Here is a 24,364-nt window from a genome sequence, read left to right as displayed (position 1 = left end):
TGAAAATGGGTTTCTATTCTCTGTGAGCTTATGTTATGGTAGGAAAGGTAAGAATGATATTGATAATGATAACAACAGCCTTGATAATGCAACAGGTCTTCTCAGTGCTTTACGTGCTCAATTTTATTTAATGCTCATGATGACTTTATGTGTGATATCACCTTTCTAATCTGGAAATGATGTAGTGAAGGTTCTGCAAGCTTGAGCCACACAGCAAGCAATGATAGAGGCAGAACGTGAACTCGGGACTTTTGCGTTCTAGGTCCTTGCTCTTGCTCACTGTACCCTTCTTCTTATAAGTAAGGAAAAATATGTGTCACTTCAAGGGATTCTAAGTGAAAGCAGAGATGACATTCATTTTGGAAGGATCTAGAGAAATCTAATGGAGAAGGTGGCATTGATACGTGTTTTGAAAAGGTAACAATAAGATGCAATGGGCAGAAAACACATCCTACATCTATGCTTTAAGTATACTTACAACTGAGACTGGACCAAGAATAAGAACTGGAGATAGCATCCACTGGACGGCACTTTCTACTTTCCCCCATTCATGCTTGCCCTCCTAATAATTCTGCCAAGTGTAAGGTACTAACCTGGAATTCTAAAGATTCACAGCTGAAATGATGTCATTTTGCAGGAACTGAAACCAGGAAAGTCTAGCAGTCTTGATTGAACAGGTCCAGAAGTTCATGAGTGTGAAGTGAACACGTGCTTCTGGGACTCATGAGGTTTACATGACTGATAGTGGCTGTAGTATGTGGCTGGTGTGCTGGGTGTCTCCTTTCCCTTTCCCAGACTCCTTGAAAACAAGCCTCCCATCCTAGCACAGTCCCCCTCCTCTGCATTTGGCAGAGACACATACAGCTCATCTGATGCACAGCAAAGCTGATGGTTGGAAATGCCTCAGGGGTTGTAAAATGAGGGATAAAAATGGTTTCTATACACTCTGCTTCTCTCTTCCTAGGGTAAAACCTATGTGGTCATTAGTAACCCCAGCTCTCTCTATGAACTTTTTAAATAAAAGTGGTCTACTGAGAACAATCAGTGATTCTTCTTTGTAGCTATATGGTATTCCTAGGCCAGTGAGTTCCCAGTACTCTAAGGAGAACTAATTCTTGTTGTCTGCTGTGTGCTAATGACCTTGTGTATCACCTCTTAAGTTCAGAACTTCAGTTATTCTATGAGAAGCCCAAGATTCAGGGAGCTTAAGTAGCTTCCACAGGGCAACACTGGCAGCAGATGGCAGAACTAAAATATGAACTTGCTTTTGTATGACACAAAGCCAGTGTCTTCACTAAGCTGTCAGTAGGCATTGGTAACCATTCTTTGGTTGGAGATCCTAACATAAATAACTAAGTCATTTGTAAGGTCACTTTGCCAATCAGGACTAGGTATTACTTCTATCCAGTCACAGTAGTGGGATTGTACCAAAGCAGACTTCCAAATGATGTTGAATATCATTCTGGTCAGAAATAAAACATGCAGAAGTGAAAAAATATACTATTTGGAGAAAATCAAAGTCACACTTTTAGAAAAATGCCTGTAAGTTTCAGTTTAAAATGACCTGAGGATTATTGGATTATTATTATTATTATTATTATCATCATCATCATCATCATTCACAGCTGGTTACCATCTAGCTTCTTCCAAATTTGCCATTTCTTTTTGAAAGCATTAATGTCAGACTCAAAATAATTTGACACTGGGAACCTTCAGAAATAATTGATTGGGCAGATGATTTGTAGGCTTGTTGCACAGATACTCTTTGTAAAACAGACAATGTCTTACCAGAAACTGGCAGAAAAGCAGCTTCCGATGCTATCTTTTTCTGAAACTAGCATGATGAGCTGAAGGGCAAGAATCATATATTAGCGTACCACCTAGAAGTGATGATCTGCTCATTTATGGCTTGCGGTTTTACTTTACATTATTCTATGACTGAACTTAAAAGAATGGCATTTTTGCATGCATTGGGTAAGGTGCCTAAAGCAAGCAATTAATGGTACTTCTGTTTTATATCTAATGGTGAAAGGAGAGTTCTTTTAAATAAGTAATGAAATAGTAAAAAGCCCAAGCTAAGAAACAAGAACATATCACTCTGGGTCAGAGATGCAGGTAAAGATTCATGCAGTTAAAATTGTAAACATCTGAATATCATATGCTAAGCCCTGTACTTTCCTATGAGTTTCTGACTTTTGTGGTGTGGGGAAATTATTTGACTTCATATTTCCTTCTTGTCAAGGCAACTTTATCTCTTTAGACTTAATAATCAAGAAATCAATGTCAAATCTTATCAGATAATGTGATGTGCCTCCTGGGTTAAAGCAACTCTTAAAGTGTTAAGAGCAACATTGATCCTTTCCTAAACTGGATGCTGTAGAAGTTTCTGGGGGAACCTTAATGAATCTGGGGCTTCACTAAGGTAATTAGGTCTTGGTAAAGCCATGTGGATAAAAAACAAAACAAAACAAAAAAAACATGGAATTCTAGACTGTTCCTTAGGAAAAATATGTAGCAATAATTAGAGAATATATAAAATTATTTGTCTTTCTTTTCTTTATTAGTAAGTGTAGGATAATCAAAGCTGCAGTAACAAATAAAAGTTTCTTGCTCAAGTCCTCATTTGCATCAGATTGCATGACTTTTCTGGGCAGCTCTTTCTCCATGTGGTAACTCATGTATTTGGGCTTCTTTCATCATATGTCTGTATCATCTGGGAATGTTATGATTTATGTTATATGGATGGGGAAAGAGAGTGCTTACAACCATGTGGGAACATTTCAAGACCAAGCCTAGAAGTTGTATATTTTATTTCCACCCATGTTCCAGAGGCTGAAACGTAGTCACATATACAATCTAACTACAAGAGAGCCTGGGACATGTAGAACACCCCCAAAGGGGAAGCATTTTTACATGTCATTGACTTAATTTTTGAGGCTTGGGCTAAAGAGTGGGGAAAGAAGGAGATAGGAGAGAGCTTTTGCTTAGATTGGTGAAGGGTTGTTGTAGGAAGGAAGGACAGCGTTAAACCCAGTGATACTACAAATGTCACCACTCAGATAAGAGAAATTCAAATCACTACTTTGGCCATTGGAACATAGAGCAATACTACAATTGGCCAGCAAGAGTCCAAAATTTAAAAATGTGTTTTTCATTTTGTCAAATTTGTTAAAGTTAGGAAATATATGGATAGTGTAGCCACTGGGTGTGTCTTTGAGGGTTTTGGCCACAGCAGCATTTCTTTCTCTTTCTTTCTTTCTTTCTTTCTTTCTTTCTTTCTTTCTTTCTTTCTTTCTTTCTTTCTTTCTTTCTTTCTTTCTTTCTTCTCTTTCTCTCTCTTTCTCTCTCTCTCTCTCTCTCTCTCTCCTTCCTTCCTTCCTTCCTTCCTTCCTTCCTTCCTTCCTTCCTTCCTTCCTTCCTTCCTTCTCTCTCTCTCTTTCTTTCTTTCTTCTCTTTATTATCTATCTATCTATCTATCTATCTATCTATCTATCTATCTATCTATCTATCTAATCTATCTATCATCTATCTATGTATCTATTTCATGTAATCAGAAAATTTAAGAAAATAAAACCTTGGAAAACCAAGATTCAGTGTCCTAGGTAATGTGTTTGCAAATGTTGTACACATCTTCTGTTAGCTATCTAGAATCCATTCCCCCTTCAGTATCATAATAGCACCTCTAATTTCTTTTGGAGAAATGTTCCTCTACCTGTCTTAGCCATGTGCTTTGCATTGTATTACTCCTCAACTCTAGGAGGAGACCAGAATTAGATTAAGCACATGTGGAGCTCATCATCTTTGCAACAGTGATTGGTTTAGCAATGTAATATCACCTAATTTGATCAATGCTTGGGGAGACTCATTTTTACAGTCACACCCTTACCTTGCTTGAAGATATGAACATATTGGCAATTGGTTCATTGCCACTCTTTCCAGCCTTACTCCTATCGAATTATTGGCAAACTCAGTATCTATGTGGATGATCCATCTAATTCCCTGGACTCAATTTTTCCATCTCTTCTTCTCCTTCACTCTAAATGAGATACCCACTTCCATGGTCTGACTGAAGACTTTGCCACTACCAGTTGGTGTACCACTCTCCTTGAGGACTGTTCATACTTTCTCTTTCCCAAAACTGCCAGAATGTATCTCCCTCTTCTCCACCCCCGTATCTGTGCCCATGCAGTCTGCTTTTCCTCTTGTTGCTATGAGTCAGCTATCTGTGGGAATCTAGCTTCTTCACTGGATTGTAGCCCTTCTCTCCTACTCAAAGATTCCATTCCAGCAATTCCCCATCTCTCTCTGTTGTCATATTTGCCCTCTCTTCTGAGTCATTTACTTTAGCAGAGAAACATTCTGTTAACAGCTTCTACCTTAAAAACAACTTTCTTGACCCACATTTCTTCCCAGGAACTGCCCCATTTCTCTGCTTCTTTTCCCCCAAGACTCCTACCTGGAAGGGCTATGTTTGCAATATCTATGTGTCTCCCTCTCCATGCTATTTAGCTTTTTCTCTCCACCACATTGACAAACCCAATGGTCAATTCTCAGGCATCTTCTTTGACCCACTTTATCTCTCCTCATACCTTGAAGAACTTGATTTTTCTCCTAGGAAACCACTAAGTTTGGATTTTTCTCCTACCTCAAGGGATGTTCTTTTCGCATTCCTGTACTGGTTTCTCCTCATTTACCTGCACTCTAACTATTAGAGTGTCCCCGAATTCACTCACTAGACTTTTTTTTTTCTCATGTACACCATCCGCCTGGGTGATGTCATCCAGTTTTATGGGTGCATGGGGCACCAGTGGGGTGCATGCAGGAGGCAGTCAATTGGTGTTGTGCTCTCATGTTGATATTTTTCTCTTTCTCCCTCTCTCTAAAAATCAATAAACTATTTTAAAAGCATGAATGATTGATAGACTGACCTGCTCATTTTACAAACTTTAACTGAGGGACTACTGGGCTTTGGGGGGATAGGGTAGATATACATATGAGGTGGCCTCACCACATAGAACATGTATATAAAGTTATAAACAAGACTACTACAATAATGATTATCATTGTAACCTGAATTGTTAACATATTTTTCTCTGAGGAGATAAATTATGACATATTTCTAAAATCCTATAGGGTAACATGAACATATCTTAAATATACTCACTTGACTGATAATTGAATCAGTTTTATTTCTAGAGCGGGGCTTTATTAGAGTCCATCAGTTTGTCAGGTTCTGGTACCTCCCAGTAGGTGTTCAGTGATTTAAAGAAGTCAGTTGACAAGCTTCAGGCCACTTCTAAGAGTATCAACTTCCAAGCCTTCCAAACTGCAACAGGAGTTTCATCAGAGAAAAGAGATAGTGAAAGGAGAATTTTCTCTACTGGAACATTCTGCCTTTACAACTCAGGGTATGTTTAGCAGTAGGAATTTATCTCTTTTGTCTATTACAAGCACAGGGAAAGGAAAGCCTTCTGTTCCCTGGGCCTTTCCCAGTCAATCTTCTATAGGAAGCCAAGTACGACAGAGCAGGGTCAAAATCTTCAGTTTATTTATCTATTTCTGTTTATTGTAGCCCGTTTAATTATTTTTTTAAAAAAAATACACCATATTTTTCTCTCTCTTTGTTCTGCTCATCATTTTTTTACCACCTGTACTAACCTTCTAGGGCTGCCATAACAAACTAGCAGACTGGCTTAACCAACAGAAATTTATTTTCTCACAGGGCTGAAGGCTGGAAAGTCCAAGATCAAGGTGCTGGCATGGTTGGTTTCTTCTGCGGTTTCTTCCCTTGGCCTGTGGATGGCCAACTTCTTGTGTCCACAGAACCTTTCCTTTATGCAAGCACATCGCTGGTGTCTCTTTTTATAAAGACACAGGTCATATTGGATTACTGCCCCACCCTTATGACCTCAGTTAACCTTCATTACTTCCTTAAAGGCTCTATCTCAGACACAGTCACATTCTGGGTTATGGCCTCAACACATGAATTTGAAAATGAAGGGAGCCACAGTTTAATCCAAAATACCATCTGTCTCTGTTTCTGTTCTCTAAATCCTTCCTGCTTCATCTTTTAATTGTTGCTTTTGTTAATCCTAAAGCTCTTGGGGATATATTCACAAATTCCTCACAGCCAACTACAGTTATGCTATTGCCCCCAGATGAGGGTTTCCTTCAGGTTAATGCTATGCATTAGGAAGGAAAACTGCATAGGTCCTCCCAAAGGGGTGTTCAAAACATGCCTTTTCTTTTTGACCCTTCCTTTTATTGAGAGAGGTATAATTATATATTGACTTAAAGAACTGTTGTAGATCATGTGATTCATAAATAAGTATTGCTAATTAACTGTCTTTTATTTGGATTTTAGTAAATGTTAAGTCCTTTTGCTTTGCTTTTATAACCTTAGGATGTTGTTATTAAAAATAGATTTCTGAGGAGCAATGCAAGTATGTTAGAAAAAAAACATGGTATTTTCTAAAGCAGAAATGGGCATCATAATTGTCAATAACTAGCAAAGCATGCTTCTAAATACTCTTGGTTTTATCATGTTTGCCACTGTTCTAACAATTTCTGAGACATGGGCAGGGCAAACAGATCTCTTAATATTGCAGACAGCTAGTGTTTACTTCCACTAGCATTGTAGGAACCTATGACGATTCTGTTTTCTTTCTTTTAAATTTCCTCAAGGCTCAAATAAGCATTTGTTCAATTATATCTTCTTAGAGTCATTGACATCTTTCCTTTTCTCTTCTGATCTGCTGGTGTGTAGTCACATAGCATCCCAATATTTCTCCATCTGTTTTTCCTCTGTTCCTTGTCTACCTTCACCAGGAGAAACTCAGAGATATAAAAAAACAGGATGTATGCAACTTTGCACCAACAGCGCGTACCTCCAGAGGCCATCAGCTCAGCTGCCCATAATTCTCTTGGAGATTTATGGTTTTCAGTGTAAATCAGCTTGCTTGTATGTTTTCTTTTGTTTCAAACAAAGAAATCTGCCTTATGCAGCTAGCAGTTTTTGCTAGATTGGAGAAATTACCCTCAGAAAGACTGGAGGGGACATAGGGAAATTATCTATTGACAGAAATTTTTAAGTAGCATCCTGGGGGTAATTTACATGAAAGAAAAAGCAGCATGGGATTTACAGACACTTTACTTAGAAAGGAAAATATCATACATTCGACCAAAATGGATTGAATGGTTCAATGCACACAGCGTGCTTTTCACTGGTAAACAGTTTGAAAAATCCAGCAAGTGAGAAATGAAGCACTGATTTGGTTTAAAATTGAAACCTCTCCCATAAATTTAATACTTATCGCAAGTATCAGAGATTTTTGTTTTCAAAATATAGAGCTTTGGGCTCGGGTAACAGAGGAGCACACTGTATTACAGACCTGGTTAGTTGACACATCTGTGCTTATGAAGTTTGTGATTCAGTGGAAATGGACAAAGGAATATTTGGAAAGCACTAACTTAGAATTTATAAAGAACACATGTGTCTTTGTATATCCATACCTCTTCCGAAAAGGCCTGTGAGGGGTCACAGAGCAGAGTAAAATCTATGTTTCCTGGTACCCGATACCCACAAAGCTCTGGAAATAGGTATGTCTATTTAGCTGTTGAAGCTAAAAGTAAGCATTAGGGGGGAAAGTTAAGTGGAACAGAGTGGGCATCAGGTTGGTAATAGCTAGGTGGTGTTTCAAAGTTGCTTTTAAATTTTTTGTTTTGTTTGGAGGGTAATTAGCAGGCTCTATGACTCCAGGAGCCTTTGTAGACAATCATGATTTACAAACAACAGTTGGTAGCAATTGCCTGACTCTTAGTAGGCTATTAATACATGTTAATTTCCTTTCCTACTTCCTTTGAAGTCTTGATTTTAGAGAAACCAGAAGGGAAGTACCACAAACTAATCGAGTTAACTTGAATTTTGACTAGCAGATCTTTCCTAGTCCTGTATATTTTTAGTATAAATATATAATCACTTATTTTATACACACACATGTATGTATGTGTATGTATGTAATACTATCTTAATATGGAACTTGGTAATCTGTATTTTTTATAAAATCAAAGAAATTTAGACTTTTAAATAATACATTCTAAAGTTTCAGGTATAGGATTAGCATAAGGGATTATAGAACCACAGAATATCTTTCTGAATGTCACTGAGAGATCGTCTGTCCATCTAATCCCTCCTCATCATTGTTCAGGTGAAGCTACAAGAACCAATATGGTGAATTGATTTGCCTTAACCTGTCCATGTCAATGTCCTTAGTGGTGGCAAATCTTTATTGGAAACAGTAAAGTCATTTGGAGCTGGGTCTGAAGGAAATGTCTATCATTGATTAAGTTAGATAATAGTCTTGAAGCAAAAATTCTCATGACACTCATACCAGCCACTGAGACGGTGCCCTGCCGTGCCCTGCCTTCTCTCCTTGTTGCAGTCACCCTGGAAGAAGTGAGCAGCAAAAGCCTTTAAAATAGTAACTATCACTAGAAAAAAATGTCCAACTTTCTAGGTTTATTTTGAAAGATGTCTCTCATTTGGATGTGTAAGTTCCAATGTGAATGTGTTTACTTTTTGTTTGTTTTAATTAGGAACTTTATTTGAGTTCATCCCGAGTAGGAGGGGGGCATTGTACCTTAGGCAAATATCCGTGTGATCACTGATTTTTGTTGCCTGACAGTTGTGTGACCAAGAACTCATGGACTGGAAACAACAACAAACAAAACCCCTTTCTTCCTTTCTTCCTTTTTTTCTTGTAAAACAGTAAAGAAACAAAATCTTGTTCTCTTTGGTGATTTTAAACTATTTTAATAATATTCTTAGTAAGCAATTCTGGGTTAGAAATCTAAAAAAAAAAATGTTCAATTTGCTTGGCTTATTTACAATAATTAGCCTTCAGAGTCTTCTTTAGTATGCAATTTTCTAGTTTGTCTGCAAATCAAAGCCTGTTTATGTGTAATTCAGGGAATGCATAATGCTTTACTTCAATTGCATCTGGTAAGTCAGTAACATTTGTATTTCTGCCTATAAAAATCAATTCAATGAGTATATCCAGCTGGGGAAAACAAGAACCATGGGGATATTTCTTCACCTTGGCCAGTGAAATAGAAGCTGGATGTTTCTGAAAAATGTCCTCCAAGGCTTCTGTCCTTTTGCTCTGACCCTTTTCTCCCTACCAGCTGCTTGGAATGTAGACATGATAACTGGAGTTCTAGCAGTTATTGTGAAACACGAGGTAACCGTAAGGGCAGATATCCATGCTAAATATGGGAGATTAGAAGGAGAGATTTAGGTCCCTGGTGATAGCCCTGGAGTACCTACCTTCCAGTTACTATCATAGGAGAGAAAAATAAACCCGTACATTTCTAAGACATCATTACCTTGGACTTTCTGTTCTATGCAATGGAATGTAATCTCTTCTTATCTGCTAAACTCAATTTCACCAGTTTTTGTTTGTTTGTTTGTTTTTGTTATTGTTGTTTGCCAGTTTAAGAAAGTCTTATGGCTTCCTGTTGCTTGTTATAAAACTATAATCACTTAATCAACTATCTGACCTGATCTCTTCTACGATACTTTGCCCATAACTGCAGCCTTGCTAATCTGCTTATCCTACTTCCGCCATGATAAATCAGTCTGTCTGCAATTTACTCTTACAAAGCATGTTTTAATTTTCTGTATTGGTCATATTCAAATTTAGGTTTAAAGGTCGCAAAAACATTGATTTCAAAAGAGAGGAAATGAATTCCAGTTTATAATGCACAAATATAGATGTTTCTTTTGTACTCCAGGTTATGCTCACTGCAGACAGTGTTGAAGCCAATGCAGCTGTGCCTGTGTTTCTTGCACGTTTGTAGTTTGTTATTTGCATCTGTAAGAATATAGCTACAATTTTTATATAAGTGAAACTAAAGTGGAAATAAGAATGGGAAAGATGGAATTTAGAAAGATCATGAAAATCTCACCTTGTACGACAGCTAAATCTATTTTTAATTGAATTATTGGTGTGAGGTTGGTTAATGAAATTATATAGGTTTCAGGTGTATAATTTCATAACACAGCATCTGTGCATTGTACTGTATGTTCACTACTCCAGGTCAAGTCTCTTTCCATCACCATTTATCCCCTCTTTGCTCTCTTCTACCTTCCCCACTCCTTTCCCCTCTGGCAATCACCATCCAGGTGTCTGTGTCTAGGGGGTTCTTTTTTTTTTTTTTTTTTTTTGCTTAATCCCTTCATCTTTTTCACCCAACCACCCAGCCCCTGACCCCATGACAGTTGTCAGTCTATTCTCTGTATCTATGAGTCTGTTTGTTTCACTTGTTAGTTTATTTTGTTCACTAGATTCCACATATAAGTGAAATCATGTAGTACTTGCCTGTCTCTGACTGGCTTATTTCACTTACCATAATACCCTCTGGGTCCATCCATACCATCACAAAAAGTATGATTTCCTTCTTTTTTACGTCCATGCAGCATTCCATTGTGTAAATATACCACAACTTTTTTTTTTTATTAATTAATTTTTGTTACAGATGTTTCTCCTTTTCCACCACTGATTCATCTCTCCCTCTCCCTCCCTGCCCTGTCCCCAGTTTGTTGTCCATGTCCACTGTTCATGCATACATGCATATAAGCTCTGTGGTTTATCTCTCTCCCCTACCACCCTCTCTTCTGGGGATTGTCAGTCTGCACCCCACTTCCACATGTCTGGGACTACCCTATTCCTCAACTGTTATGCTCATTATATTCCACAAATAAGAGAGATCATATGATATCTGTCTTTCTCTGTTAGGCTTGTTTCCCTTAGGATGATATTTTCTAAGTCCCTCCATGTAGTCTCAAAGGATAAGAGATCTTTCTTTCTTACAGCTGCGCAGTACTCCATTGTGTATATGTACCACTGCTTTTTTATTCATTCATCTACTGATGGACACTTGGGCTGTTTCCAGATCTTAGCTATTGTAAATAGTGCTGCTACAAACAGGGGGGGTACATATATTCTTCCTGATTGGTGTTTCAGGCTTCTTAGGGTATATTCCTAGAAGCGGGATCACTGGGTCAAATGGAAGTTCAATTTTTAATTTTTTGAGATAACACCATATTGTTTTCCATAGTGGCTGCACCAGTCTGCATTCCCACCAGCACTGTACTAGAGTCCCCTTTTCTCCACACCCTCACCAACACTTGTTGTTTGATGATTTGTTGATGGCGGCCATTCTGACAGGTGAGGTGATACCTCATTGTTGTTTTAATTTGCATCTCTCTGATGATTAATGATGTTGAGCTTTTCTTCATATGTCTCTTAGCCATTTGTATGTCCTGTTTGCAGAGGTGTCTATTTAGTTCCTCTGCCCATTTTTTATTTGGGTTCTTTGTCTTCCTTTTGTGGAGTTGTATGAGTACTCTATATATTTTGGAAATTAACCCCTTATCTGATATATCATTGGCAGTTATGCTCTCCCATACAGTGGGTTTCCTTTCCATTTTGATGATTGTATCTTTCGCTGTGCAGAAGCTTTTGAGTTTGATGTAGTCCCATGTGTTCATTTTCTCCTTTATTTCTGTTGCCTTAGGTGATGTAGCAGTGAAAATTCTGCTGCGTATAATGTCTGAAATTTTGTTGCCTACAGTTTCTTCTAGAATTTTTATGGATTCCTGAGTCACATTTAAGTCTTTTATCCATTTTTAGTTTATTCTTGTGTATGGTGTAAGTTGATGGTCTAGTTTCATTTTTCTGCATGTAGCTGTCCAATTTTCCCAGCACCATTTATTAAAGAGGTTGTCCTTACTCCATTGTACACTCTTGCCACCTTTGTCAAATATTAATTGAGCATTTTGCGTTGGATTCATTTCTGGGTTCTCTTTTCTGTTCCACTGGTCTATATGCCTGTTCTTGTGCCAGTACCAGGCTGTTTTGATTACAGTGGCTTTGTAGTATAACCTGAAATCTGGTAATGTGATCCCTCCAAGTTTGTTCTTCCTTTTCAAGATTTCTGTGGCTATTTGAGGTCTTTTTTGGTTCCATATGAACTTTTGAAGTACTTGTTCTAATTCTGTGATGTATGCCGTTGGTAATTTGATGGGGATTGCATTGAATCTATAGATTGTTTTGGTAGTATGGACATTTTAATGATGTTAATTCTCCCAATCCATGAACAGGATATGTGCTTCCACTTTTTTAAATACACCACAACTTTTTTATCCACTCATCTACTGATGGGCATTTGGGCTGCTTCTGAACAGTGGCTATTGTAAATAACACTGCAGTGAACATTGAGGTACATATATTCTTTTGAATTAGTGTTTTGTTTTGTTTTTTATTTCAAGAAGTAGAATAGCTGAGTTACAAGGCAGTTTCATTTTTAATTTTTGAGGTAACTCCATACTGCTTTCCATAGGTGACGTCACTAATCTGCATTCCCAGCAATGGAACACAAGTGTTCCCTTTTCTCTACATCCTGGCCAACACTTGTTTTTTGGTTTATCAATGATAGCCATTCTGACAGGTGTGAGGTGATATCTCATTGTGGTTTTAATTGGCATTTCTCTGATCATTAGTGACATTGATCATCTTTTCATATGTCTGTTGGCCACCTGTATGTCCTCTTTGGAGAAGTGTATTCAGGTCCTGCCCATTTTTTAATAAAATTTTGTTGTTGTTGAGCTGTATAAGTTTTTTAAATAAATTTTGGATATTAACCCCTTATCAGATATATCTTTGGAAAATATGTTCTCCCATTCAGTGGGTTGTTTTTTCATTTTGTTGATGGTTTTCTTTGCTGTACAAAACATTTCTACTTTAATGTAGTACCATTTGTTTATTTTTTCCTTTTGTTTCCCTTGACCGAAGATATATATCAGAAAAATATTGCTACAAGAAATGTCCGAGATTTTATTGCATATGATTTCTTCTGGGATTTTTATAGTTTTGAATCTTACTATTAAGTCTTTAATCTATTTTTAGTTTATTCTTGTGTATAGTATAAGAGGGTGGTCTAGTTTCATTTTTTGCACTGTCTGTCCAATTTTCACAGTACCATTTATTGAATAGACTGTCTTTACCCCCATTGTATGTTCTTGCCTCCTTTGTTAAATATTAATAGACTACAGAGGTGTGGGTTTATGATCTCTCTATTCTGTTTCATTGATCTATATGTCTATTTTAATGTCAGTACTGTGCTGTTTTGATTACCATGGTCTTGCAGTATAGTTTAATATCAGGTAACTTGATTCCTCCAACTTTGTTCTTCTTTCTCAAGATTGCTATGGGTATTCAGGTTCTTTTGTAGTTCCATATAAATTTTTAGAATATTTGTTCTAGTCCTGTGAAATATGCCATTGGTATCTTGATAGAAATGGCATTGAATCTATAGATTGCTTTCAGTAGTATGGACATTTTAATGATGTTAATTCTTCCTATCCACTAACACAATACATGCTGCCACTTCTTTGTATCTTCTTCAATTTCTTTCTTCAATGTTGGGTAGTTTTCTGAGTACAGGTCTTTTACACCCTTGGTTAAATTTATTCTTAGGTACTCTTTTTGATGCAATTGTAAATGGGATTGTTTTCTTAGTTGTTTTTTTTTTTTTCCTGATAGTTCATTATTGGTGTATGAAAATGCAACTGATTTCTGTATATCTATTTTATATACTGCGACTTTACTGAATTCATTTATTAGTTCTGGTAGTTTCTCGGTGGAGTCTTTAGGGTTTTCTAGGTACAGTATGGTATCATCTGCAAATAATGACAGTTTTACTTTTCAATTTGGATACCTTTTATTTCTCCTTGTCTGATTGCTGTGGCTAGGACTCCCAGTTCTATGTTGACTAAGAGTATTGAAAGTAGACATACCTGTATTTTTCCTGATTTTAAGAGAAATGCTTGTAGTTTTTGCCCACTGAGTATGACGAGTATGTGTTCACCATCCCCAAAGCTCTCCAAATCCTGTCCTTTTAATTTTTATGGAAGCTTCATTATATAGTCATGATTGACTAAATTATTGGTCCTTCACATTGGAATAAACTTGACATGTTTGAAGGACAGCAAGGACAGTGTGATTAGATTATCATGAAGGAAGGAGGGAGTTTTAGGAATTGGAGATACAGTCAAGGACCAGGGTTTCTAGGTCATTGTAGAAAGAACAGGTTTAGATTTTATTTGAATAAGAAACCACTGGGGAAAAAAAAAGAAACCACTGGAGTTTTGTTTTGCAGGGAAGTAATTTATATTTTAACATGTTCACCCTGACTACTGTGTGAGGCATGGACAATGGGATAGCAGGTAGGGAGTATGGAAGTAAGAAGATCAGTTTGAAGGCTGTTATATGATCCCAAGTAAGAGAACAGAGTGGTTTGGAGTAATGCTACATAAGTACAGATGTAATTCCTAACTGAAAATAAAGCTGTTCAAAAATGACATTTAACCATCCTAAGTGTGGTCCTTAGGTAGTGTTTGTTGTTGACACACAATATGCAAAATATAAAGATATTGAAATAGAACTCTAGGGCTGTAGCTTTCAAGGAGACACTAGACCTAGCAATAAATATGATGTGACAGTGAAGTCTGAGATTCTAGCTTTTTGTCACCCATTTAATGTTTATAAAGAAAAGCATAATGTTTATGGAGAAAAGTGTTTTTTTCCTCAATCATCATAACACCTTTACTAGGGCTAAGGAGGATTGCCCATTAATTAACATAGGATAAAAAAAAGAAAAATAGCAAATAATTAAGGTAGTTTTCACTTAAAAATATTCTGGAAGAGTAATTTGGTGTGAGGGATTATTAAAGACCCACAAATTCAGAATATATGATCAGTGTCTACCTGGTTGTAAACTTTTGTCTCAGCTGATATATTCTCTAATTTTGCCTCATGGATCCTGTCCCTGTCAGATGAAAGTGGGCTTCTGCTGTATTTTCTTATCTCAATTCAGATAAACTGGAATAGTTACAGGGAATAGCATTGTAAACTTCCCCCAGATTTCTAAAGGAAAAGGAGGGTTCCCCTGTCACATTCAGTAGTTTTTTCCTAATATTTCTCAGCGTATAAAGGAAAGCTGAGTTGTAATGCCGATTATGTGTTAGAAATACAGATTAAATATTCTTTTGGATCAAAGTCATAGGTTGCTCTAAAACTGCAATTAGTTCCATTGACCCATCAATTTGTACGTTTTTTGAGTAATCCATTTATTCAGTTCATTTATTTAAGAAGCCGCAAGCTTCCTTCCAAACATTATTAAGGTGGTAGCTACCAAGGAAAAGAAGCCAATATATGCATGGTTTATGCTCCAAATCCTCAAATATTTATATTACTTTCTTTGGGGAGAAGTTGGGATATCAAGTGTTTGTTTTCCTTACCTTCTAAACATAGAAAATTTTGACAGTTATTTTCTCTTCAGTAGAATCACATTTTACAATGAATTTCATTTAATCAAATTGATTAGATAGGAAACAAAGTAACATTTCTTGAATTCCTACTTTGTGTTAGGCATGTCATATATATTTAAAAATATTATTTTTAATATTAAAGATAAAGTCGTTTTAAGCTTAAAGAAAAGTTGTATGAATAGTACAGAGAACTCCCAAATACCCTTCACCCAGATTCAAATTTGCTTTATAATTCTCTGTCTTTCTTTCATGCTAATATATATATTTTTTGAACCATCAAAAACGGGTGGCATGCCTACTATTCCTTTAGCCTTCTACCTTCAATACTTAACCTTCAATGTGTTTTCTCTAAAATTAAGGCTATTATCTTATATATCCACAGGGTAGTTATTATATTTGGGAAATTTTACATTGATACAATATTTAATCAAATCTATAGTCCATATTCCTATTTTTTTAAAAACAATGGTCCAATTATGTCTTTTGTAGCATCTTTATGGATGTAGTATTCATTTTAGTGGCTTTTTTCACTTTACAATATAGGCTAGAAAACATTTCATACATACATTTCTCCTCATTTTTTTCTTTTCTTTCTTTTTTTTCTTTTCTTTTACAGCTGTATAGATATCAATGTGTAAACGTGTCATCATTTATTCAGTCCATCTCCTGTTTGAATATTTAGGTACTTTCCAATATTTTGCAGCTACAAATAATATTGCAATAAATAGTCATGTGCATATATATTTTCATACGGTTTCAGGTTTATCTACATTCCAAGAAGTGGTAGGATTGCTAGGTTAAAAGGTAAATGCATATGTAAGTGTAGATATTGAAAAATTTTCTCCATAAGATTTGTGCCATTTTTTATTTCTACCAACAATGCATTAAAGTGCTTGTTATCCACATTGGCAATATTTTTAATTTTGACAGTCTGGTGGGTGAGAAATGGTATGTAAGTCTAGTTTGAATCTGAATTTCTTTTATGAGTGAAACCAAATATCTTTTCATATCTTTAAAAATCATTTTAATGTCTGTACATGTCTTTTGTTCATATTTATCTAACTTTTGGTCTTTTACCACTCAATTTTTATATATTTGAGGTATAATTTTTATGATCTGTATTTCAAAGATTTCCCTGAATTTGTCATTTTTCTTTTTACTTTGCTTGCAGTAATTTTTTGGCCGTGCATTAAAAAATTCTGTAGTTAAAATTTTCCACCCTTATTATATCTGCATTTTGAGATATGATTAGAAAGCTTTTTCCTACACCAAAATTATAGAGGAATCCATTTATTTTTTTACTTGTAGACCTTTGATAAATTGGATTCCATTATCTATTCCTGCATATAATGTGAGGAGTAGAAGTAGATCTGATTTTAAATTTTATCTTTTTCAAGTGATTATCCTATTGTTCCAACACCATTTTAAAAATATATATGTTTGCCCCATAGCAAGCTACTACCTTTTGTCACATAAGCTATCACCTTTATCATATACTAGATTTCCATATGATGTTGAGTCGATTTCTAGACTTTCTTTTCTACTCTGTTAGTCTGGTCATCTCTCCTTGTGCCATTCCACTGTTTTAATTATAGTGGATTTATAATATTTTTATATCTAGTAGGCCTAGTCACCTCTCATAACTCTTCTTTTTCAGTGTTTTCCTAGTTATATTCTTGCATGTTTGTTATTTATTAAGAACGTATCAAGTTGTTCAGCAGTAGAAAAACAACATCTTGGTATTTTAACTCTGACAGAACTGATATCTTAATGATGTTGAGATGTTCAAAAAAGAACACGGTGGGAAGAAGGATGTTTTACTTTTCTTTACATAGATTTTGAGCATTCTTTGTTAGGTTTATTTGTCAATTTTTTGTTGTTTATTTTTAAGTTATATTTTTCTTTGCTACTGTAGATGGACTTTCTGATCCATTAGTTCTTCTATTTAGATATTATTTGTGTATGTGCAAGCTATTAATTTTTTCATGTTAATTTTATTTATTTTGCTTTTATTATTTGAGTTAGTTTTATCACTGATTCTCTAGAGTTTTCCAGGCATATTGTCGTGCCATCTGCAAATACAGATAATTTATTTTCTTCCATATCTCTAATTGTTTTCTCTTGTCTAATTGCATTAAACTAATAATTATAATATCATATGAGATAGTCAAGGTCTTGCCATGTCCCTGGCCTTGATTTATAATATATATATGCATATATGTATGTGGATGAATAGATAGATAGATGATAGATAGATAGATAGATGATAGATAGATAGATGATAGATAGATAGATAGATAGATAGATAGATGTGAGCTTTTCTTAAGTTGCTTCTTAGAACACTGCCTTCTCTCTCTGGCCTCAGTGTCCATATTTAGTGCTTCAGTCTGTTGCTACATGACTACTGTTCAATGTTTAATATAAACTGGCAAAAGGTGAAAGGGGAAAATGGTTAAGTTTTTTTGAGTGTATATACACAAATATTTACTTATTAATTGCCTTTGAATTTCCTCTACTTTCTTTCCTTCATTTGTTTTGGATTTGAGTCACCCCCAAGCCTCTTTTAGTCTCATATGTTTTTCCCTCTAAACTATTTTAAAGCATTCTAAGCCTGCAATTTTCAGCTGGTGTGCCAAGGCACATCCGTATGCCACGGCACGTCGGTATGCCACGAAAGACATACAGGTATGTTACAGAATTTTTAAAACATACAATACCTGACTATTTAATCAGGGGCACTAACCCCCCCTGTTTTAGATTGTGAAATAAAAAAAATGACAACAGCCAACACAACAATAGCCATCTGGTGTGAATGAATCAAAACCATACCTTTTTATTTATTTTTTTATTATTATTATTTTTTTATCCTCACCCGAGGATATTTTTCCATTTTTTGTACAGATAGAGTGGGAGGGAGGGAGAGAGAGAGAAACATCGACGTGAAGGGACACATCGAGTGGCTGCCACCCGCACGACCAACCAGGGCCGGGGACAAACTGCAACCAAAGTACGTGCCCTTAGTGGGAACCGAACCCGGGTCTCTCCGGACCGCAGGCCGACGCTCTAACCGCTGAGCCAAATTGGCCAGGGCCAAAACCATACCTTTTAAAAAATTCTTTTGTCAATGGGCAAAAAATATATTTCTTAGTATGCCGCAGAGTTTTAGTAATTATTTTGTTTATGTGTGCTAGGAGATGAAAAGGTTGAAAATCGCTGTTCTAAGCTATTTTTATTTATCTTTATATCTTATCATGGCTGTCTTTTAGTTCCTTCCTCTTTCCTCCCTCCATCCCCAAACAGCTGAGAATTTATTGTATCATTTAAAAATATCCTTTGTGTCATTTCATGGAATTTAGGTAAAAAGGAAGGATTCACCTGACATCTTGATTTACCGTCCTGTTTAAACATTTGATGTAGGCAGATTAATTCATTCCTGTTTCCCCAGGACTTTACTGAGCATAGCACCAAAAGTCCCGTGTCCCAGAAAACCCCTTAATCTCTGCAAAATAGGAACAATTGTTTATCCTATTTCTACAAGACCTTGAGAAAATTATTTTCATTTACTTTGTATATCTAACTGATAGCTTCAATAGTATCTTCTCCTATACACTCATGAAAGGCAGTTTAGGTAACCAAAGTGACAAGAGTAGTAAAAGGTTTTGGTGGGGGAGGATAAATGGAAAAGTTTAAGAAGAGTATAGGTATCCAAGAAGGATACTGTATTATGAGCTTCAAAGCAGCTATGATAGAATTATTGTCATTGGGATATTCAAGAAAATGTACCTTTTCTCAAAGTACTGAGAAATAAAATAAGGTTCCCTACTGCTCCCACCCCAACTCCACGTCTATCATGCCTTCTTCTATTTGAGTGTTTTACTGGTTGGTTCTGGGTCCATAATGTTGCAGAATGCAAATAGATGCATAATTCTAGGCTAGTGTCACAGCTCAAATGATAAGTTCTTCTCATAATATTGGTACTGAAAATAAAGAGTTTATGTGTCTCTTTTCTTGTGCCTTAATGTAAAGGAAAGAGGTGGTCCCTTGGAATTCAGAGCCCAGTAATAAAAGATCACTTGGAATTCTTATTCCAGCTACCTGTTCCGATCAACATGTACTTTGGTGTAAGCTGCATATGCTACTTCTTTTCAATTTCTCTAATTGGCAATACTACCTTTTCTACTTTTCTCACCAAAATATGAAAGTGGTCATTGAAATGATAAGCTATAATATAACAAGTTTGATAGTGACAACTATAATAAGAAATTACAATGGAAGCTGTTAAGTGCTAAGAGTATAGCAAGTTAACAATTGAGCTTATGATTACAAAGCAATCTCTGAAGATGTGAAAAAGTTGATTGGAAGTGAAAATAGATCCAAAAAGACTTGTGAGATGACAGTTAATATATAGGTGAGAAGATACTAATAGCAAACTCATAAAACATATCATGTGCCAGGCACTGTTCTAAGCACTGTACTTACATTGACAGATTTTAAAAATATCATTTAGTGAAAGATTAAAGATTCAATGAAAAGAATAATGGATAATATAATCAGGTTGTTCAATAAAATGAGGCTACATAACTTAGAAGGGAGATTCTCAGAGCACAGCTACTAATGTGACCAGAATATTTATGGAGCACCTTCTAAATAGGAAGTGAGGAAGAAAGGCAAATAAGTTAATACAACGTGATCAATGCTGTGACAGACATGGTGTGTGTAAGAGGACAAAGCAGGGGGAGAGAATAATTCTGCACATGGAAGAGTCAGGGGGAGCCTTACAGAAGAAATGACATCTGAGAGGACAGGAATAAATAGGAAGCTTTGTTAGCGCTCTTAAATTTTGTATTAAGAAACCAAGGAAATAGACTCTATTTAGGGCATTCCTTTGAAATATAAGTGTCTCTAAATCAATCTCTCCTCAACCACATGTCCAAATCAAATGATGTTTTCCATTATTTGCACAGGATATGCAGACTGGCATCAGTTCAGTGCTGAGGGTCACGACTACATAGCTAATCCCTGGGAACCTGGGTCCTTGCATTCCCACCAGGTAAGTCACATGCTTAGCACAGTCAGTTCATGTTGTTCTTAAACTTCATATGGCAGTAGTACTTAAAAGTGATTTAATTTGATTAAATATTCATGCCAGTTGTACTTATGTAATTAGGACTTTAATTAAATGTTAAATAAATCAATGAAATGTAAGTTAAAAAAAAAGTTATTATTCCTTTTAAAACACAATTGAATGCTTTGGAAAGACTCCATAAAGGCTAGTCATAAAATAAAAATATTCTGATGTGTGGACAATATAAGTTTGGGGGGGGGGGATTATAAAACTAGAAGCATTCTGAACTCAGATTGTGTCAAAACTGTAAGTATTCCTAAGTATTTTCATTAAAGTGTCTTAGCGATTATAGGTTAGAAATAGTAGATTATGCCTCACGGGTATGATTTATGGAGGAAAGATGTGGAGATCCAATCAGAGTTTCCATACTCACAGGAAAGATCATGACCCTGTATCAAATGGTTGCCAATGAATGCAGGTTTATATACTTTAAGTTCAAAGCAAGAAATTTATATACTTTAAGTTCTTAAATTTATATACTTTAAGTTTATATACTTTAAGTTCAAAGCAATAGTATTTATGTATTTTTTTATAATTTCCAGTTTATAATTTTTTTGGCACAACTGATAACTGGTGGCAACTGTATTTGAAAAGAGACCCCATATAGTACCACATATTTCTCCTCTTTAACTACAAATGGCACATTGGAGTGAATCATAGATATAGATACTAACTGGTATGGGAAGGCTTGTGTATGTTTGTGTCAGGGAGTAAGAATTTGTGATTAAAAAATCTGCTGAAAATCACAATTCTCTTTCTGTTGCTATTGTGTTCAAGTCTTACTCTTTTAACATGAACTTTTTAAAAGTTACTTTTGGTTGGTCAGTAATGCTGCTCTAGAGTTCATAAGGGCAGGGCCACCTTTGTGAGTCCGTGACCTGTGCAGTCTAACAAGGCTCTGTATTCAGAAGGGCTCTGAACTTGGTTTAGAGCTTTGCTATCACCATCTTAAAATGGACAGGGAGGTATAACAAGTAGTACTAGAAGAAATAAAAACCATGTGCAAGCCTTGAAGCCAGAGGCTCAAAACTACCTAAAAATTGAAAGAAAAAGTTAGCTCTTCATCTTTCTAGAGTCCCCTCTGCAGGGAGTCAGGATAGCAATTAATAGGTTGGTAGATTATCCTGACAAATGTAAATTATCTAAAGCAGCAGATTATGCTAGATCAAAAATGCCTGCAATGAGAAATAGCAACCTCCTGTGACAGTCAACCTGAACTTCCTCCCACACTGAAGAATGGCCACACCCCCTAAACTGCATGATAATCAGGTACCATAAGACCCCACTTCCCTTAGCATCCCTGAAGAAACCACAAATTGTTCCTGTGGCTGCAGGAAAATTGCAGGCTTATTTGGCTCAGGCTTCCAGGGCTAATGGAATTTCTAGATGAAAATTCTCAAAGGTTATGCTAGCAGGTAGAAACGAAGGGATCCTGGATGGTGATGGGTATGCAAAAAACCCCTCAACCTCTTTCCATGCACCTGGCCATTCTTTAGAAATCAGAGTAGGCATTCAGATAAAGTAGAAGCTGATCCTTCCTTCTCAAGGCCCAAGCTCCAGGGATAACACAAACTGTAACCCAAATCAACACACAGACTGAAGACACAACTTTTCTATTAGAACAGATAAATAAAAGCCAGAAGGATAAACATCACTGATTACAAAAAAGCAGAGACTATTCTCATTAGAGGATTTACTCTTGTGAAAATTAATAGAGTTGGCTGAAACTGTATGGAAACGTTTCTTTGAGCAAAATGTTCTTCTCAGGAGGGGTTGGAGGAGAACTCCCTAGTTGACAAGCACACATCCCCAAAGATGGAGGTGGCATTCAGAGGTTCCTGGCAAGGCTCCCTGGAGGCCAATGTTGAGCGGGCAGCAAGCCACAGCATTGCTAAGCACAGGGGCCCTCCCTGATGGGTCTGTCCAAACTCTTACCACAGGGACTCTTAGGTGTCATCTAGTAGCTTCTGGTCTAGGTTCTACCTTTGTCCCTTGAGAATTCATTCCTTGAGTCTTTCCTTTAGTGACTCAGTCAGTTATTTCCTTCTCAGGGGCAGCCCCAGGCTCTTCTCTAAGGAGTATTTAGAGCCTTTTGTTATGCTATTTTGGGGGCCTTTCTCTAGGCCTTGCGTGAGGCCCTTCCATGTGGTCCTTCTTAGATGAAACTCTGCTGGGCCCCTCTAAGGAAGCTTCCCTGGGTGACTTAATTTAATCTCCTCTAGATCCCCACTGCTCTGGCCCTAAAACTCAGATGCTGTGTGGGCCATGTCTGCACTTTGGCTGGATGTTTCTGGTAATTCACACTGAGGATGTACTAGGGCCAGAGACACTCAGGTCTTGTGGTCCAGGTCCCATCAGTGTGGGATGAGCTTCCTATTAAAGTTGGTGTTCTGCCCTGGCCGGTTAGGCTCAGTGGTTGGAGCATTGGCCTGCAGACCAGAGAGTCCCGGGTTCGGTTCCCACTAGGGTCATGTACCAAAAATAAATAAATAAAGTTGGTGCCTCGACATGCTGCTTATAGCACCTCCCCTGAGAGAGGCCTTTGGTGAGTGGATAGAAATGAGCTGTAGGAGGAGGCAGTGGATGAAGGGGGTGGGCCATATCCATGGAAGATGCCACTTCAAAGTGAAGGCTGAGTGGTCTGTACCTGAGATTACAGGAACAGGAGGGGCCAGCCACTTGGGCCAGCTACAGAGGGGTGCCTAAGACAAAGGTCAGTAGGGTTGGAATCTAGTCTAAGTTAAAGTGTAATCTATTCAAGGTGTAATCAAAAGGGTGGGGAGCAGATGACAGTGGAATTGGTGATTCGTGGGATGGATCAGCTTAGGTGGGAGATGGACATCCTGACAGAGTAGTATTAAGTATGGAGATTGAGTCAGGGACCCAGTGAGGTTTGGTTGGGTAGTAGGATCCAGTGTCTGGGTATGCTTTGGGTCTACAAAGGGAATGTCAGTCATTTCCTGGTCCATATTATGCATCAGTCACAATGCAAAATATGCAATAGACAATAAGGAATGTTCAAACAAACCAGTGAAGGGATGAAATCTGGAAATCTAAAAATGATGTAGAGCAGCAAGTAAATAGTGGCTTAATATACTTTTTTGGGAAACATTAGATAACCTAAGAGTAAATTCTAATACCATATATATATTTATTCTCCAAATAGTGCTATTAAAATTTATTGTAAGCGCTAATTCATTTATATTGTTCTCCCTCCCACCCTTGACCTTCATCTATTCAATTCCTCCCCTAGTCTTTGCCACTCCAAATAACAATTTTAAAATTAGGTCCTTGATTGTTTTCCAGTGTTTTTAATGTTCAAATAAAATTCAAATGTATTTTTTTTTATTCTCCCCTCCTTTTATAGAAAAAAATGTCATATTTATTGTTTTGCCTGCTGGTTTTTCTACTTGACAAGAGATATTAGAAATCCTTCCTCACTATTTGTGTCTTCATTCTTTTTCACAAGGCTGCATAGTATTGATGGACATTTGCCCCCGACCCCCAATCTTTTGTATTATAAACAAAGCTGAAATGAATAACTTCGCATATAAATCATGTCATAAGAATGCAAGTTTCCTTGTAGGGTAAATTTCCATAAATGGAATTGCTGACTGAAAGGGTACAGGCATTTATAATTTGTGTGGTTATTGTCAAAAGCAATATAGGTCATACAAATTTATATTCACACCTGAAATATAGAAGTGCCTGCTTCCTCACCACCTTGCCAAGAAAGGATGTCATCAAATATTTTAAGTTTTTGCCAGTGCAAGAGGTGAACCATTGTATATGGACCTATGTAATCGCTCATATATCAGTGTCCTCCTCTCCCTCAACTCCTTCTTCAC

Source organism: Molossus molossus, unplaced genomic scaffold (genome assembly GCF_014108415.1).
Source record: "Molossus molossus isolate mMolMol1 unplaced genomic scaffold, mMolMol1.p scaffold_m16_p_14, whole genome shotgun sequence".
Lineage (NCBI taxonomy): Eukaryota > Metazoa > Chordata > Mammalia > Chiroptera > Molossidae > Molossus > Molossus molossus.
Note: the sequence above shows the minus strand (reverse complement) of the source record.